At 41.4% G+C, this 19,870-nt stretch overlaps 1 long non-coding RNA gene across 1 annotated transcript; it reads right to left on the bottom strand.

Moving 5' to 3' along the window:
* Positions 1–3,196: 3,196 nt before the first annotated feature.
* LOC131703153 (uncharacterized) lies at positions 3,197–18,869 on the bottom strand. Its single transcript, XR_009309693.1, has 5 exons — positions 18,561–18,869; positions 15,640–15,732; positions 11,954–12,006; positions 9,556–9,653; positions 3,197–7,595 (listed from the first exon to the last, which is right to left on the bottom strand). It is a non-coding gene; the product is annotated as an uncharacterized LOC131703153 (long non-coding RNA).
* Between the last annotated feature and the right edge of the window lie 1,001 nt (positions 18,870–19,870).

The raw sequence follows: 19,870 nt of genomic DNA, 5'->3' as shown, positions 1-19,870 counted from the left end.
ATTAGCTGTTTACAATTAAAGCATATTAACTGAAATTGTATTACGTTAAACTGAAAACGGTATTAAAGTACATAACAAAATTATATATATATATATATATATATATATATATATATATATATATATATATATATATATATATATATATATATATATATATTTGTGGGAAACTTTATTCTCACGGATCTGACTGCCCGAACGTGACAGACATAAGAAATGTATGGAATAAAGTTTCAGATGTACTCGTCTTTTCAGAGGAAAAATGCAGCTGTCTGTACAGAACAAATTAAGCAGTAAATGCTTAGGACGAGTAAGCGTACTATAGTCTTATCCTTCACATTAGTAGTAGATCCACTTGAACAGGCACGGAGCTGATTTGGTACGCTGATCTTGTTTAGTCGGATTGAGCAGGTGATCTTCCTGTGATGATTAACTTCTCTACGCTGCAATCGCAGTTAGCGGGTGGACTAACTTTAGTGCCATCAGTGGACTGCTCCACTAGTTAGACACACCAAATGGACTAAATTCGGTACGCTGAAATTGGTCCAGAGTGTTGTGGTAAAGCATATTTAAAAACACGGTAATCTATGGTAACTGCATTGTGTATAACCAAGGATAAAGGCGTGAGGGAAACTGTGACATCACCGTGCACATTTACAGCTGTAAACCTTTAGAGGGCATCCATATCAATAGCAATCACGCCGCTGTATCAAAAGTAGTGTGTAATCGTTTTAATGCAATTTGCAACATTTTATTATTGTGTTCCACCCATATTTGTCCAAAATGCCTGAGTACTCACAGGCTAAGGTATGAAAAAAATAAATACAGTAATTTTTTTTTTTCTTATACAATGGCTGACGATAGTCTGTTTGCCGTGCGATTCACCAGAACAACCGGAAGCACACAGAGATGAATGTACAATACATATCCCACGCATCACATATGTGTTTCCTGCAACAGCTACACTTTTTTTTTTTTTTTTTGTAACCCTGTTAAAAGTGATGCCTGGGACGCACAGCTGTGCCGGTTCCAAACACCTGTTCTGAGTATAACGTCACTTCCATTGTACAGTATAAGAGTCACGTTTATTTTTAGGTGAATGTATCGCATTGCCCACGGTGCTGCACGCAGACGTCAATTGTTCTAGCTCTAAGAACCGAGCCGTGAGCTGTCCGAGGTGCTGAAAGCAAGCTTTACCTCAGAGTGCTGGTGAGCGTTTCGACGTACCCGTGTGTGCATCGACTACTATTAGATCCAAGTCCCGCCGGGAGTAGAGTCAACATCATAGGAATCCGCAAGCCACAGTGCAGCATGTTAATACATTGTGAAAGACTTCAAGCCGAAACTCTTTAGTACTTACACGTAACTTACAATTGGGTGTTTTATATTAACCACATTTAGGGAATGTAAACAGACTGGACAGTCTGCTAGGTCTGTTATTATGCAGATTGTGTTCCCCGCCTCAACACAAGGCTTCTGTGTAGCTTGACAGTGTTTTATTTTTCCTCATTTTTTTATTCTGTTACTTTTTATTTATCAACAACTTGTGTGTGGCCTACTTTCCAACATCATTTGCCACTCCACTGTCACATTATTCACATTCACAAATCATTATTCATTCACTTAGCTTTTATTTTATATTTCAATCCATCCCGCAATCGCCACTTAACAAAAAAAAGTTTTTAAAGAAGAAAAAATGACATCCTTTACAAAGAAAGAATTTCTTTCTGAAAATCAATATCATGTAGTACAATGCTAATACAGGTTTTTTATTAGAGGTGCAGTAAATGAGGTTACAAAACGAACTTCCTTGCCCTTAATAAGCACCCTTTACACTGCCCACCTATCCTTGTGAAGCTACACTTCAAATCATCAGAGATGGCAGCAGCATAGAGCAGCCCTCGCAAGAAGAGCTCTCAGGATTGTAAGGGAATATTGAACTCATAGCCAAGCATGTGGTTTCCCAGGATACATGAATTCGTACCAGCACTGCCAAGGTGTACCAATCAAAAAGGTCCCTGGTTCTTTGCTCCTTGTCCAACTTCCTCTGCAAGAGGTTACTGATTAAAGGAAGGAACCCGTTTTATGCTTTTGTCCACTGGTATGAGCAGCAGCTGTCAAATGACGGGGCTGGCGCAATGGTCCAATACCATCTGTTCAAAACAATTTTACATGTACAGAAACGACCAAGTTAGTATAGAGAGAGACCAGCCTTATAAAGATGTGATACACACTGGACCAAGTTAGATACCGATGGTGCCCATTTTGATTGCAGTAGGAGCAGGTAGCTGTATAAGGCTGTCCTCTTTGTTGCACATGTACAATATTTCTGGACAGATATCACTTCTTTGAGAAGACTTATCAGAATCCTGTTTTATTTGATATATGCAAACTTCTTTTAAATGGCAAATTTGTCTTCAGACCCTAGTGGCCACAGGCGGTAATTAAGCCTTTAAGGACCGGGATCGTGTTCACACAATCATACTGAAGTGGGCTTCTAGGACCACAATCATGTAAACATGATAAAAAAGTACTTCATTTTAATGACTTACAGGGCCTGCGTACTTTGCAGTACAGGCTGAAACACATACCATTGGATAGGGAAGGGACTGATATTCACCTCCTGATTTTTTCGTGTGACGTCATTGAGAGAGGAATTTAGTGTCTAAAGGGTGGAGAAAGTTTTGGCAGCGCAGAGAGAAAAAACATCACAGCCTGCTTCAGAGAAACTTGTAAGAACTTGTTTAACTTGTTAAGAAAGACATGGAAATAATGCTGTAAATCTGATGTATAAATTAGAACATGTATTCTCTCATGTATATATATATACACAACATTTATGAATATCAAGAAAGGAGTGGATATACAGTATAAGCAGGTACTATTTACCTGTATCAAGTACTTTTTTTATTTCCTTAATGGAATTAATAACTAATATTTTATTTATAAATATTTATTTTGAGAAAATAATCGAGAGGTGAAACAATGTCTTGTAATTTCCCCAAACATCGATATTTTTCAACCTTCAGGAAATATTGTAAGGTCCCTCGGGTCATAGAATAACACGTTTTTATACATGTATCTTTAAGCAGAATACATAATAAAAGTACTTAACGTTATATATATATATATATATATATATATATATATATATATATATATATATATATATATATATATATATACTGAACAAAAATATAAACGCAACATGCAACAATTTCAAAGATTTTACTGAGTTACAGTTCATTTAAGGAAATCAGTCAATTGAAATAAATTCATTAGGCCCTAATCAATGGATTTCACATGACTGGGAATACAGATATGCATCTGTTGGTCACAGATACCTTAAAAAAAAAGGTAGGGGCGTGGATCAGAAAACCAGTCAGTATCTGGTGTGACCACCATTTGCCTCATGCAGCGCGACACATCTCCTTCGCATAGAGTTGATCAGGCTGTTGATTGTGGCCTGTGGAATGTTGTCCCACTCCTCTTCCATGGCTGTGCGAAGTTGCTGGATATTGGCAGGAACTGGAACACGCTGTCGTACACGTCGATCCAGAGCATCCCAAACATGCTCAATGGGTGACATGTCTGGTGAGTATGCAGGCCATGGAAGAACTGGGACATTTTCAGCTTCCTGGAATTGTGTACAGATCCTTGCGACATGGGGCCGTGCATTATCATGCTGAAACATGAGGTGATGGCGGTGGATGAATGGCACGACAATGGGCCTCAGGATTTCATCACGGTATCTGTGTGCATTCAAATTGCCATCGATAAAATGCAATTGTGTTTGTTGTCCGTAGCTTATGCCTGCCCATACCATAACCCCACCGCCACCATGGGGCACTCTGTTCACAACGTTGACATCAGCAAACCGCTCGCCCACACGACGTCATACACGCTGTCTGCCATCTGCCCGGTACAGTTGAAACTGGGATTCATCCGTGAGGAGCACACTTCTCCAGCCTGCCAGTGGCAATCGAAGGTGAGCATTTGCCCACTGAAGTCGGTTACGACGCTGAACTGCAGTCAGGTCAAGACCCTGGTGAGGACGACGAGCACGCAGATGAGCTTCCCTGAGACGGTTTCTGACAGTTTGTGCAGAAATTCTTCGGTTGTGCAAACCCACAGTTTCATCAGCTGTCTGAGTGGCTGGTCTCAGACGATCCCGCAGGTGAAGAAGCCGGATGTGGAGGTCCTGGGCTGGCGTGGTTACACGTGGTCTGCGGTTGTGAGGCCGGTTTGACGTACTGCCAAATTCTCTAAAACGACGTAGGAGGCGTCTTATGGTAGAGAAATGAACATTCAATTCTCTGGCAACAGCTCTGGTGGGCATTCCTGCAGTCAGCATGCCAATTGCACGCTCCCTCAAAACTTGAGACATCTGTGGCATTGTGTTGTGTGACAAAACTGCACATTTTTTAGTGGCCTTTTATTGTCCCCAGCACAAGGTGCACCTGTGTAATGATCATGCTGTTTAATCAGCTTCTTGATATGCCACACCTGTCAGGTGGATGGATTATCTTGGCAAAGGAGAAATGCTCACTAACAGGGATGTAAACAAATTTGTGCACAAAATTTGAGAGAAATAAGCTTTTTGTGCATATGGAACATTTCTGGGATCTTTTATTTCAGCTCATGAAACATGAGACCAACACTTTACATTTTGCGTTTATATGTTTGTTCAGTGTATATATATATATATATATATATATAGATCAAATTTTATTTATAAAGTGCCTTTCATGGCAACCCATCCCAAAGCGCTTTTAACAAAAAGAAAAGACATTCAGAAGAACATTTAGTACAATAACAACAATATAAACAATAAAAACAGCAAGAGAAAACAACATTTTAAAATTCAAGCAAATTAAAGCTACAGATAAGGAACTCAAACCGAATAAATAGGAATACAACTATATATAAAAAAAGAAATATTATAAAGATATAAAAGCCCTATTATAAAAGTATGTTTTTAATTTCTTTTTAAAAAATGCCAGTGTAGGTGGGTCTCTCACTGTGCATGGTAGAGCATTCCAGAGTTCAGGTGCCCTGTGACTGAATGCTCTACCACCTGTCCTGTGCTTTAAAATCCTTGGGACAGATAGCAGCCCTGCATCTTGGGAGCAGGGGGCCAGCCAGGGGCATACGGGACCAAAAGAGCCTTCAAACAGGCCAGGGCCAAACCGTTTAGGGCTTTATAGGCGATAAGAAGGATAACATAAGGAAATTATTAGACATCCATACCTTGATGTCAGTAAGACAGCTTTCACTATATATATATATATATATATATATATATATATATATATATATATATATAAATATATATATATATATATATGTATATACACAGTACCTATAGAAAGTCTACACCCCCTTGAACTTTTTTCACATTTTGTTGTGTCAGTGCCTCAGAGTTTCATGCATTTAAATGAGGATTTTTTTCCACTTATCTACACACCATACTCCACACTGTTAAGAGGAAACAAGCTTTTATTGAGAAAAAAATGATATATTAAAAATACAAAACTGAAAGATCATAACTGGATAAGTCTCCACCCCCCTGAGTTAATACTTGGTGGAAGCACCTTTGGCAGCAATTACAGTTGCGAGTCTGTTGGGATAGGTCTCTACTAACTTTGCACACCTAGATTTGGCAATATTTGACCATTCTTCTTTACAAAACTGTTCAAGCGCTGTCGAAGCGCTGATGGACAGCAATCTTCAAATCATGCCACAAATTTTCGATTGAGTTTAGGTCGGGGCTCTGACTGGGCCACTCAGGGACATTTACCTTTTTGTTCCTTAGCCACTCCAGTGTAGATTTGGCTGTGTGCTTTGGGTCGTTGTCATGCTGAAAGGGGAACTTCTGTCCCAGTTTCAGCTTTCTTGCAGAGGGCAGCAGGTTTTCTTCAAGGACTTCTCTGTACTTTGCTCCATTCATTTTCCCTTCTATCCAAGTGCCCCAGTCCCTGCCGATGAGAAATATCCCCATAACATGATGCAGCCACCACCACGTTTCACAGTAGGGATGGTTTTCTTTGGGTGATGTGCTGTTTTGGGTTTGAGCCGAACATAACGCTTTGTATTTAAGCCAAAAAGTTCAATTTTAGTTTTGTCAGACCACAAAACTTTTTGCCACATGGCTACAGAATCTCCTGAGTGTTTTTTTGCATACTTCAAACAGGATTCAAAGTGGGCTTTCTTGAGTAAATGGCTTCCTTCTTGTCACTCTACCATACAGGCCAGATTTGTGGAGTGCTTGGGATATTGTTGTCACATGCACACTTTGACCAGTCTTGGCCATAAAAGCCTGTAGCTCTTGCAAAGTTGCCACTGGCCTCTTGGTAGCCTCTCTGATCAGTCTCCTTCTTGCTCGGTCATTCAGTTTGGAGGGACGGTCTGATCTAGGCAGGGTCTTGGTGGTGCCATACACCTTCCACTTCTTAATAATCGTCTTGACCGTGCTCCAAGGGATATTCAAGGCCTTTGATATTTTTTATACCCATCCCCTGATCTGTGCCTTTCAACAACTTTGTCCCGGAGTTCTTTTGAAAGTGCCTTGGTGCTCATGGTTGAGTCTTTGCTTTGAAGTGCACTACCCAGCAGAGGGAACCTACAGGAACTGCTGAATTTATCCTGAATTCATGTGAATCACTACAATTTAACACAGGTGGAGGCCACTTAACTTGGTGTGTGATTTTGAAGGCGATTGGTTACACCTGAGCTAATTTAGGATTGCTATTACAAGGGGGATGAACACTTATCGAACCAAGCTATTTCAGTTTTTATTTTTAATTAATTATCTACAAATTTCCAGAATATTTTTTTCACTTGGAAGTTGTGGGGTAGGATGTGTAGATAAATGAAGAAAAAAGATATATTAATGCATTTTAAGGCAACAAATGGTGAACATTTTGTTGAAAGGGGGTGTAGACTTTCTATAGGCACTATATATATATATATATATATATATATATATATATATATATATATATATATATATATATATATATATATGAAAAAAGCAAAAAGTGTGTATGGTTCCTGAAGTACTTTATAATGTTCCCCAGAGTGTTCTGAAAAAAGGAAACCATTTCCAAGATGCTACTGTAAAAAATGGATTTTTTTTTTTAGTAAATTTTTATAACAAAAAATGCCTGGTCCTGGGGGAGCATCCCACTGAAAAATGCCTGGTCCTGGGGGAGCATCCCACTGAAAAATGCCTGGTCCTGGGGGAGCATCCCACTGAAAAATGCTTGGTCCTGAAATAGTTCAAATTGCATCCCGAATTCACCTGAATCCCTGCGAGTGTGCAGAGTTTCATGAAGATCCTTCATCGTTTACTGCGTGTTTTAACAAGGAGACCAAGAAGATGTTTCCACTGTTTGACAGAAAATCATTTGAATGGCTTGCTGTGGCAATACCTGAGATTTCCCATGAAGTGGCATTGCTCTCATATGCATGGAACTCAAACTATTACAAAGTGACGCAGTTCAGTGTGTGAAAGCTGCAGTAAATTCTCCCTGCATCCCAAAATGATCCCGTAATGATTTCTGTAACTTTATTTAGCTTGTTTCAGTGATGCTCTGAAATAAAAAACAAACATTAGGCTTTCCTCATTCCTATTGAATAGCTGGGGAGCTTCAGGTGGCATTTCGTTTTGTTTTGTTCTGTCCCTTTATCTTTGCTTACTCATTCTGAGGGCTTCTTATTGCTATTACTCACATATTGTTTCATTTCTTTTTTGATAAGTCAAGGAGCTTTCACTGGAGTTCAGGAGCTGCTCTTTAGTTCTAGTTGCCTGCCATAGACAGAGGTAAGGCAAGCTAGAGCAGTGTCTTCATGTTAGTGAGCGTCAGCACCATCTAGTGCACAGCTAGTGTATTGCAAGCAAAGCAAAAGGAAATGCAAAGTGGCAGATCACTAGATGGCACTGGCTCTCATTTCCACAAAGACACTTTGGCTGATCTAGCCTGTGTCACATATCTATGGAAGGCAATTTAAACTGAAGAGCAGCTCCTGAAAGCACCTCCACATAGATTTAAAGGTGAACTGAAATCTGAAGCTGATTACTCCTTACTCCTAGCTAACAAAAGCCTCCATTCACTGCCCTGTCATTCACTGCACTTCCATTCACTGCCCTATCATACACGGCACTTCCATTCACTGCCCTGTCATTCACTGCCCTGTCATTCACTGCGCTTCCATTCACTGCCCTGTCATTCACTGCACTCATTCACTGCCCTGTAAACCACTGCCCTGAAATTCACTGCACTAATTCACTGCCCTGTCATTCACTGCACTCATTCACTGCCTTGTCATCCACTGCCCTGAAATTCACTGCACTAATTCACTGCCCTGTCATTCACTGCCCTGTCATTCACTGCCCAGCCATTCACTGCACTCATTCACTGTCCTGTCATTCACTGTACTTCCATTCACTGCCCTGTCATTAACTGCACTTCCATTCACTGCCCTGTCATTAACTGCACTTCCATTCACTGCACTTCCATTCACTGCCCTGTCATTCACTGCACTTCCATTCACTGCCCTGTCATTCACTGCACTTCCATTCACTGCCCTGTCATTAACTGCACTTCCTTTCACTGCCCTGTCATTAACTGCACTTCCTTTCACTGCCCTGTCATTAACTGCACTTCCATTCACTGCCCTGTCATTCACTGCACTTCCTTTCACTGCCCTGTCATTAACTGCACTTCCATTCACTGCCCTGTCATCAACTGCACTTTCATTCACTGCACTTTCATTCACTGTCCTGTCATTCACTGCCTGTCATCAACTGCACATCCATTCACTGCCCTGTCATTCACTTCCCTGTCATTCACTGCATTTCCATTCACTGCCCTGTCATTCACTGCACTGATTCACTGCCCTGTCATTCACTTCCCTGTCATTCACTGCACTTCCATTCACTGCACTTCCATTCACTGCACTGATTCACTGTCCTGCCATTCACTGCCCTGTCATTCACTGCACTGATTCACTGCCGTCATTCACTGCACTTCCATTCACTGCCCTGTCATTCACTGCACTGATTCACTGCCCTGTCATTCACTGCACAGATTCACTGCCCTGCCTTTCACTGCCCTGTCATTCACTGCGCTGATTCACTGCCCTGTCATTCACTGCCCTATCATTCACTGCACTCATTCACTGCCCTGTCATTCACTGCACTTCCATTCACTGCCTCGCATTCACTACCTTTTCCATGATTATAGTCTACCATAAAGTGGAATGACTTTTGTAACATCATTTGGTAATTTATTTGATTTTAAATGTTATTTTAGATGTTAAATTAAATATCAAAATTATGGTCATATCGTTCATATTTGTCTCAATCTTAATTCTAGGAGGTGCAGAACGTTTAGCCATAGCTGTATGTTAAATTATTATAAGGAATTACCCAATTACAAAATATACAGGGAGCACTGCACTGTAACAAGCATGGCTACATGCACATTAAATGACAAAGTGGCCAGTGTCTCAGTGGGTGTTTTCTTGTTTATATGAATATTAAATGAATACCTGAAGCAGCTTGGATACCTGGTTCACAGTGCGCAGAGAGTCTGGAAAACCAACACGCAGATCCCTAGTAGATACCAGGGCAAGACAGGCCTGTGTGCCTGCAACAGAAAATCAGAGCATAGAACAGCAGGGATGAACACTGACTCAGAGAGCTGGAGGAGCGGGGCTCCAGAGGCATGAACACTGAATCAGAGAGCTGGAGGAGCGGGGCTCCAGAGGCATGAACACTGAATCAGAGAGCTGGAGGAGCGGGGCTCCAGAGGCATGAACACTGAATCAGAGAGCTGGAGGAGCGGGGCTCCAGAGGCATGAACACTGACTCAGAGAGCTGGAGGAGCGGGGCTCCAGAGGCATGAACACTGAATCAGAGAGCTGGAGGAGCGGGGCTCCAGAGGCATGAACACTGAATCAGAGAGCTGGAGGAGCGGGGCTCCAGAGGCATGAACACTGAATCAGAGAGCTGGAGGAGCGGGGCTCCAGAGGCATGAACACTGAATCAGAGCTGGAGGAGCAGGGCTCCAGAGGCATGAACACTGAATCAGAGAGCTGGAGGAGCGGGGCTCCAGAGGCATGAACACTGAATCAGAGAGCTGGAGGAGCGGGGCTCCAGAGGCATGAACACTGAATCAGAGAGCTGGAGGAGCGGGGCTCCAGAGGCATGAACACTGAATCAGAGAGCTGGAGGAGCGGGGCTCCAGAGGCATGAACACTGAATCAGAGAGCTGGAGGAGCGGGGCTCCAGAGGCATGAACACTGAATCAGAGAGCTGGAGGAGCGGGGTTCCAGAGGCATGAACACTGAATCAGAGAGCTGGAGGAGCGGGGCTCCAGAGGCATGAACACTGAATCAGAGAGCTGGAGGAGCGGGGCTCCAGAGGCAAACATAACTGCACAGCTATGGGCAAAAGTGTTGCAGCACCCTATACAATGAACTCATTCTGCTTCACAAAGTCGAATAAAACCTGCTGAATAATGTTATGTTAACATATTCAATTACATACCGCTTTGTAGTTTTCCATGTTAATGAAAACCTGACAAAAATTGACAAATGTGACATACTGAAATATGTCACATTTGAAATACTGTACTACTATTATAGCTTCCGGTATAATAGACTTTTGCGATATCATTTTGTTTCTTTGATTACATGATGTTAAATACGAGATCTAAATTATTTTCTGTGACAAGCTAGCTGCAGGGAGGACTTCAGGCCAGAAAGAAACACACAGACAGACAGTACTGGGCTTGAAACTGAGACGCAATGGCTGCGCTCAGTGCGTTTAATAAACAAACAAAAGGTTTTAAACAGAAAACAGGACACAGCACTTGAGGCCAAAATAAATAGACAAACAAAACGGACTAACACTAAACAAACAGGATGAACAGACAAACAAACACGGTGAGTACAAATAAACAAACATGTATCGTGCCGGTCCGACCAGCACGCGATAGCAATTGTTATTAATATTTATCTTTAGTTCTCCTCCTCTCTCTCCCGTTTACTACTCACCGAACACACAACCCCGAGTGAGTAAAACGTGCATCTATATATACTGTTGTGCCGGGATTCAATTACTAATTAATTATTCACTTGAATCCCAGCACGTGAATTAATTATGTGCAACCTCGTGCTCACATATTAAATACTTTAAATGCATGTGAAGTGCAATCCCGTGCCTAAATACAATTATACATTTTAAATTACCCACATTATATCCTGTGTACCAACTACAATACACCAACATTAACACACCACACGCAACATATAACACAGAAATGCACACAGGGGCGGGACACATTGCCACATGTTCATACAGTTTTTTATGTCTCATTCCTAAAATACTAGGTGATGCTAAACTTTTGCCCACAGCTGTACAGTGTGATACAAGTACATACTGCATACCTGTCTCTACTATAATAACAAAAAGGTAAGAAAATGTATTTAAAAACTTGCTTAGCGCTCCCTCTAGCAGAAAACAAGTCAGGGCTCCTTCCTTGTTGGCACACAAAGGGGGTCTAACTTAATAGAATACAAGCGAATCTGTTTAGAATGTCCTCAGTGTTCTAGACAATTCTCCTGGTAGGTTATCCCATAGATATGCAACTCTGTGTAAAAAAGGGGCTTCCTACCTTCTGTTATAAACTTTTACTTCCATTTCAGTCCTCTCTACACTCTCTGTGCTATATTTGAAGTAGTGACCGGAGTTCACTTTATCTAGACCATTTCGGGTTTGATAAACTTCACTCAATTCTCCTCTTTCCTTCTCTTTCCTAAGCTGAGGAGCTCATGCTGGGACCAGCTTAGGTGCTCTTTGTTAGCTGGAGATGAGGCAGGATTGTTTCCCATTCACTGGGCTGACATAAGGATGCATCCAATGCAGGAGAAATACAGAACTTACTGAGTCAATGCCTATCACCACGAAGTCCTGATAGTCATAAAATGAAGAATTATCTGAAAAAAAATCAAAGACATGAAGAGAAAGGGTTTCAATATATTAATTACATTTTACTGTTATCTCCATCCTAACATGCTAAACAAAATTGTATTTAAGACCCAGATTATTTTAATCCTATTTTCCTCCCCAATTTAGATTGTCAAACTGGGTTTTCACAGCAGCTCAGGGGAGATGAAGTGAAAGTGAGTGTGTGTCCTCTGATCCTCAAGGTAACCTCCTCTTTACACCCAGGAGCTCCACAGCCAGGAAGGTACTGGTTTACCAGGCCAGCAGGGGGCAATTTAGCGTGGTGAGGAGAAACAGACCCTGACCGTTATCTCCCTGACCTCCCTGTAGAATCCCTGGTGAAGACCTGCAACTGCATACTGGAACCTGAGCTTCCCTAACTGTGACTCACCCTGCACACCACGCAGCCATACATTTACCAGTGGAGACTCTCAGGGGCCCCTGCACTCCCTGACTGTGTGACTCACCCTGCACACCACGCAGCCATACTTTTACCAGTGGAGACTCTCAGGGGCCCCTGCACTCCCTGACTGTGTGACTCACCCTGCACACCACGCAGCCATACATTTACCAGTGGAGACTCTCAGGGGCCCCTGCACTCCCTGACTGTGTGACTCACCCTGCACACCACACAGCCATACATTTACCAGTGGAGACTCTCAGGGTCCTTGCACTCCCTGACTATGTGACTCACCCTGCACACCACACAGCCATACATTTACCAGTGGAGACTCTCAGGGGCCCCTGCACTCCGTGACTGTGTGACTCACCCTGCACACCACACAGCCATACATTTACCAGTGGAGACTCTCAGGGGCCCCTGCACTCCCTGACTGTGTGACTCACTCTGCACACCACACAGCCGTGCCTTTACATAAGAACATAAGAACATAAGAAAGTTTACAAACGAGAGGAGGCCATTCAGCCCATCTTGTTTGTTTGCTTGTTAGTAGCTTATTGAACCCAGAATCTCATCAAGCAGCTTCTTGAAGGATCCCAGGGTGTCAGCTTCAACAACATTACTGGGGAGTTGGTTCCAGACCCTCACAATTCTCTGTGTAACAAAGTGCCTCCTATTTTCTGTTCTGAATGCCCCTTTATCTAATCTCCATTTGTGACCCCTGGTCCTTGTTTCTTTTTTCAGGTCAAAAAAATCCCCTGGGTCGACATTGTCTATACCTTTTAGGATTTTGAATGCTTGAATCAGATCACCGCGTAGACTTCTTTGTTCAAGACTGAATAGATTCAATTATTTTAGCCAGTTTAAACATGCCTTTTAAACCCGGGATAATTCTGGTTGCTCTTCTTTGCACTCTTTCTAGAGCAGCAATATCCTTTTTGTAACGAGGTGACCAGAACTGAACACAATATTCTAGGTGAGGTCTTACTAATGCATTGTAAAGTTTTAACATTACTTCCCTTGATTTCAATTCAACACTTCTCACAATATATCCAAGCATCTTTTCAGCCTTTTTTTATAGCTTCCCCACATTGTCTAGATGAAGACATTTCTGAGTCAACATAAACTCCTAGGTCTTTTTCATGGTTCCCTTCTTCAATTTCAGTATCTCCCATATGATATTTATAATGCACATTTTTATTGCCTGCATGCAATACTTTACACTTTTCTCTATTAAATTTCATTTGCCATGTGTCTGCCCAGTTCTGAATGCTGTCTAGATCATTTTGAATGACCTTTGCTGCTGCAACAGTGTTTGCCACTCCTCCTATTTTTGTGTTATCTGCAAATTTAACAAGTTTGCTTACTATACCAGAATCTAAATCATCAATGTAGATTAGGAATAGCAGAGGACCTAATACTGATCCCTGTGGTACACCACTGGTTACCTCGCTCCATTTTGAGGTTTCTCCTCTAATCAGTACTTTCTGTTTTCTACATGTTAACCACTCCCTAATCCATGTGCATGCATTTCCTTGAATCCCTACTGCGTTCAGTTTGAGAATTAATCTTTTATGCAGGACTTTGTCAAAAGCTTTCTGGAAATCTAAATAAACCATGTCGTATGCTTTGCAATTATCCATTGTCGATGTTGCATCCTCAAAAAAATCAAGCAGGTTAGTTAAACTTGATCTCCCTTTCCTAAAACCATGCTGACTGTCTCCCAGGATATTGCTACCATATAGGTAATTTTCCGTTTTAGATCTTATTATAGTTTCCATAAGTTTACAATAATAGAAGTCAGGCTTATTGGTCTGCAGTTACCTAGTTCGGTTTTGTCTCCCTTTTTGTGGATCGGTATTACGTTTGCAATTTTCCAGTCTGTCGGTACAACCCCTTTGTCAAGAGACTGTTGCATGATCTTGGTTAGCGGTTTGTAAATAACTTCTTTCATTTCTTTGAGTACTATTGGGAGGATCTCATCCGGCCCAGAGGATTTGTTTATTTAAAGAGCTCCTAGTCCCTTTAACACTTCTGCCTCTGTTATGCTAAAGTTATTTAAAACTGGATAGGAACAGGTCGACATGTGGGGCATGTTGTCTGTGTCCTCCTTTGTAAAAACCTGTGAAAAGTAATCATTTAATATATTTGCTATTTTTTTTTCTTCATCTATGATTTTGCCATTTGTGTCTCAGACATTTAACCTCCTCTTTGAATGTTCTCTTGCTGTTATAATTTTGGAAAAACATTTTGGAATTGGTTTTAGCCCCGTTAGCAATATTGATTTCTATCTCTCTCTTGGCCTTTCTAACTTCCTTTTTGACTTGTGATTGCAGTTCCAAGTACTCTTTCTGTGTACTTTGTTTTTGGTCCCTTTTAAACGCTCTGTAAAGTGCCTTTTTCACTGAATTTCTTTTTTGAATTGATCTATTAAACCATTTTGGCCATTTTGTTTTAGATTTAGATTTGTCAACTTTTGGGATATAATTGTTTTGCGCCTCTAGTACTACTTTTTTAAAAAACAGCCAATCCTTTTTCTGTGGATGTTTTCTCTATTTTACTCCAATCTAGTTCTGTTAGTCTCTGTTTCATACCTTCATAGTTTGCTTTTCTAAAATTGTAAACCTTAGCTTTAGTCATTAATTTTGGGGCTTTAAAAACACTTCAAATGGGGAGCCCTGTGCTCCCCTGACTTTATGACTCCTCATGCACACCACGCTGTCGTGCCTTTGCCAGGGGAGACCCTTGAGGACCCCTGTGCTCCCCTGACTGTGTTACTCAACATGCACACCACACGGCCGTGCCTTTACTAGAGGACACCCTCAGGGACGCCAGCACTCCCCTGACTGTATGACTTCCCCTGCATTCCCGTGACTGTGTGACTCACCCTGCACACCACGTGGCTGTGCCTTAACTAGGGGAAATACAAAGATATATGCATGTTTAACTCTTTCAGCACAAAATGACTTTACTGAAAGACTACCCTCGTTAACTTCTAACTAATTAAATAGTTTGAGTGTCTGATACTGCAATAAATATGGGCATAGCTACTCATATTAGTAGATTAGATCAGTTGTATTGCAGACTGCAAAACGAACCTCATCTACAGGTTTGTGTATCTATGCCATTTTTTGAGCAGAGTTACCTTTTCTGCAGTGTTGAAAGAGCTAAGCAATGTATAATATATTTCCATATAAAATAATAAATAATAATAACACATTACCATAATATTCATACTCAATGGTGTTGTTGTAGTCGCCGTACGTGTCTGTAGTTGTTTCCTCGTCTGAGATATCTCTGACGTATAAACTTCCACCTACGGAACACAAAATAAGGGACGGAACTCTTTAAAACTCAGAAGTTTAAAGCACTCCAGTGCCCTCTATAGAGCTCTCAAACATGTAAGAGTGTAACCATTAACATGTCCCCCTGCAGCTCTCTGCTGCCCGCTAGTGGATGTAAAAAAGCAGTATGAAGTACAACACAGAACAGATGTGGTATTTCTTTCAACCACTAGGGGTGGAACCTAAGGCTCGATCAGCCAAAGTGTCTTTATAGCAGAGCCAGCGCCATCTACTCATCTGCCACTTCAGAGCCAGATTTGTTTTGTTTTGCTGGCAATACACTAGCTGAGAACTAGATGGTGATGTTTCTCACTGCCTGATCCATTGATCTATCCTACCATATCTATATATATATATATATATATATATATATATATATATATATATATATATATATATATATATATATATATAAAACGTTAAAGTAATTGCAACAACCGCTAAGTTAAAAAGTACAATGAAATGTAATCTTGAACTATTTATACTGCAAGATAACTTTGATATGTCCTCCCTGTAGTAGGTTTCTCTTGAAGCACAGCATGTACATATCTTTTGATGCAGAGTTTCCACTAAGATGAGGTGCAGGAAACATAACAATGACAACTTGGCTGCATTAACAATATATGAAAAGGGAAGTGAAAATCTGAAGAGTCAGACTGTCGCTGCAGAATCCACAGCATGTGGAAATGCCCCTTCAGTTCACTGATGTCTCAACACACTCTGGAGCAAAAGCAACCGCAGTAAAAAAACACATGCAAAGGTGCTTTCACTTGAGTTCAGGAGTTGCCAGAAATGTAATGTTTAGTAAATCAGTCAAGCTGTCTTTATCTGGTCATCTGCCACTTTGCACTTTCTAATTTCCATCAGCTTTGCTGCCAATCCCAGCATTGTTTTTATGATCTCCATCCAACCAATCCGAAAGCAAACACATGACACGTGCTGGAATTGTGACTTTCCAATCAGTTTGCCAGGGAGCCCAAAAACATTGTTGTACAAAGTATCCTCAGTATCAGCAAGCTAATGGATAACTAAGCATGGATTATCTGACTCATATGAACTCCTACAATGGCAACAGCACTGTGTGCTACTGTACTACTAATGTGGCTTCCAGTAGACTGTTGCAATATTTTGGAGTGTCCTTGATTACATGATGTTACATAAAATATCTAAATTATGCTCATATGTGTCAATTCTAAAAATGTAGGTGATGCAAAAAGTGTGGCCATAGCTGTAGACCTCAGTTTGGAATATGCAGATATGTCCAATGCTGTAGATGAAAAGGTGCTGTTTCCTGGCACCTAATCACTCAATCAGACCGTGAGATCTACAAGTCTGTCTGTACAGTGTTTTGAATTTAATTGACAAATCAAATGAAAGCTATAAATTTTTCTGCTGCAAATCAGTTTATTAATGAGGAATCTTCTCTCATCCCTTTCAGAACATGTTGGCTCTTACAACCAATTGACAGTGTTATGGCAGGTCATGTTTTGTACATCCCCTTTATGTACCCTGGTTATAAACCCATGGATATGTCTTTGAATGTTATTTCGGTTGTTCTGTGTTGCACAATGAGACCGCTTTCACTTCTGTTGGCACTTTTGTTTTTACAGCACTATTGATTTGATCAACCTTTACCCTGGACCAACCAACGCTGGAGTTTCTATAGCACTGAGGAATAGCCAGGATTGCAGCATTCATCTAAATGGGGTTATGACGGGATTAACGCTGAAAATCCCCTGGTTTTGTAAAAATGCTTTAAAATATCCCTCTGTGTTTGTCCGGGCGGGGCAGATCACTCTGTAGCACCGAGCGCGTGAGGAGGGGGGGTTCCGAATGGAATTCTACACTCTGTTACTGATCATGAATCTAAAAGGCAGGTCAGGTCAACTTGTCAAAGTAATTTATAGACGTTATATTTTCAACACGGGTTCATAACGTCAGCTTCTTACACGACCACTGCTAGTATTCTTTTTAAACTGCATTGCCTACCTGCACCTAACTTGTTTCTTGCATATTATTTCCACTGTAGGCTAACTGTACTATCTCAGCATGACATTGCCATATGATAAGAGACGTATACCTAACGTCTGATTTCAAGACATTTGCAACGAACATAGTCTATAGCTTAAATTGCATTGAGGGCTTTTGGTTCGTCACCTGAACACTTGGCGTTATTGTGTGTGCAGTACGTTATATATAACACGTGTATTACTACCAGTAGGTGTTTAACTGGAGACAATTAAACTGATTTCGTTTTTGGCAATCTGCTCAAAACACATGTTTAATATAACTGTCCTTGTCTCTAATCATGAGGTCAAAAGTCTTTTGCGGGGGTTTCTTCCTGACAGTAGAATTTGTACTGGAAATTAGAAATCCAAAACACTGCCAGATCATTCTCTACTGGTCTAGTCACGTATTCACGCACCATCAATTATCCTGATGTAAGTGAACATAGTTTTTAAGATAGCATGTAAAAAAAATCTTACTTATCTACTAAATGCACCTTATGTATGTATGTATGTATTTATGTATTGCTAATTATGTACACAGTTTATTATAAAAACGTGCAAATTCAGCACAGTGGTAATCAAAGTTTTCAGAGACCTGAACGTCTACAATCTTATAATTGACGATCATACTGTTAAACGTTGCAGTTTTATAAAGTTCACTACATACCACTTGTAATAATAACAGTAAGCAACAACGACTCCTACTACGACTAATAATAATAATAATAATAATAATAATAATAATAATAATAATAATAATAATAATAATAATAATAATTGCAATTACTCACCTAGACAAGCGTGCAGAATGCAAGCACTCGACAGACAGACCCGCAGGAGTGCACGCACCGCTTTCTTCAAGTTGCAAGTTTCCATAGTTTTCTAGTGTGAGCGCGAGAGCAGCAGTGCACGGTGAGCTCGTGGCAATGTTCTTCCCTTCAGTGCGCTCGAGAACGCCCCGCACACTGGCTATAGTTCGAGAGGAGGGAAGGCGTGTTTTGTCTAGCGCTGCCGAGGTCAGTGAGAGAGTATACATACAGTGAGTGAGTGCCTGTTTGTAACTGAGGTATAACATCAAGAGTCAACATTCAAATCCGAACATGCTGGTTGGGAAAAACAAATGTGAAACATGAAACCCGTCCAGGTCATGCACCGTTGGGGTTTCCACTTCTATTTCAGCTAGTTTTTCTTAAACTGACATTCAAATTCCAGCTAAGCGATTAGAATTCATTCAGGTGCCAGGTGTGTGTGTGAAAGTGAGTGCCAATATATAACAATATTGTGACTCATAGCCTGCCCTGAACTGGAGGGAGCAGCCTTTCTCTTAGGGGGTGAGGGAGGGAGCAGTTCAGTCTCCCTCTCAAGCCTGCCCTGGACTGGAGGGAGCACCCTTTCTCTTCAGGGGGTGAGGGAGTGAGGGAGGGAGCAGTTCAGTCTCCCTCTCAAGCCTGCCCTGGACTGGAGGGAGCACCATTTCTCTTCGGGGGGTGAGGGAGTGAGGGAGGGAGCAATTCAGTCTCCCTCTCAAGCCTGCCCTGGACTGGAGGGAGCACCCTTTCTCTTCGGGGGGTGAGGGAGTGAGGGAGGGAGCAGTTCAGTCTCCCTCTCAAGCCTGCCCTGGACTGGAGGGAGCACCCTTTCTCTTCGGGGGGTGAGGGAGGGAGCAGTTCAGTCTCCCTCTCAAGCCTTCCCTGGACTGGAGGGAGCACCATTTCTCTCAGGGGGTGAAGGAGTTCAGTCTCCATCTCCTTTTATACCCTTTATACCCTCCCTTGTAAAGATGACCTGTGGTGTGTTTTGAAAAGAGGTAGTGAAACTTTGCGCAAAAGACAGTTAAAAACAAGGGGGATTTCACCGCAGTCTGGAGTTTCTTCTTTTTTTTCTTTTTTTAGCTTGATGTTGAAGCACAAAATACAAGCGAAGACTCTTTTCTGGTTTTAATTGGAAGGGGGGAGTGATAATATTGCTAGTTCTTATAAGTGTGTTTAAAAATAATGCCTGGCAGGCAGCTCGGACTGACCCAGCTGTTTTAAATCACAGGACCACTCTTCTCTTCAGAACCAATCAGTATTTGGTGAATGCTTCATTAGAACAGATGAGT

The sequence above is a fragment of the Acipenser ruthenus genome, chromosome 32, assembly GCF_902713425.1.
Source record: "Acipenser ruthenus chromosome 32, fAciRut3.2 maternal haplotype, whole genome shotgun sequence".
Taxonomy (NCBI): Eukaryota; Metazoa; Chordata; class Actinopteri; order Acipenseriformes; family Acipenseridae; genus Acipenser; species Acipenser ruthenus.
This window is presented reverse-complemented; position numbering and strand designations above follow the sequence as displayed.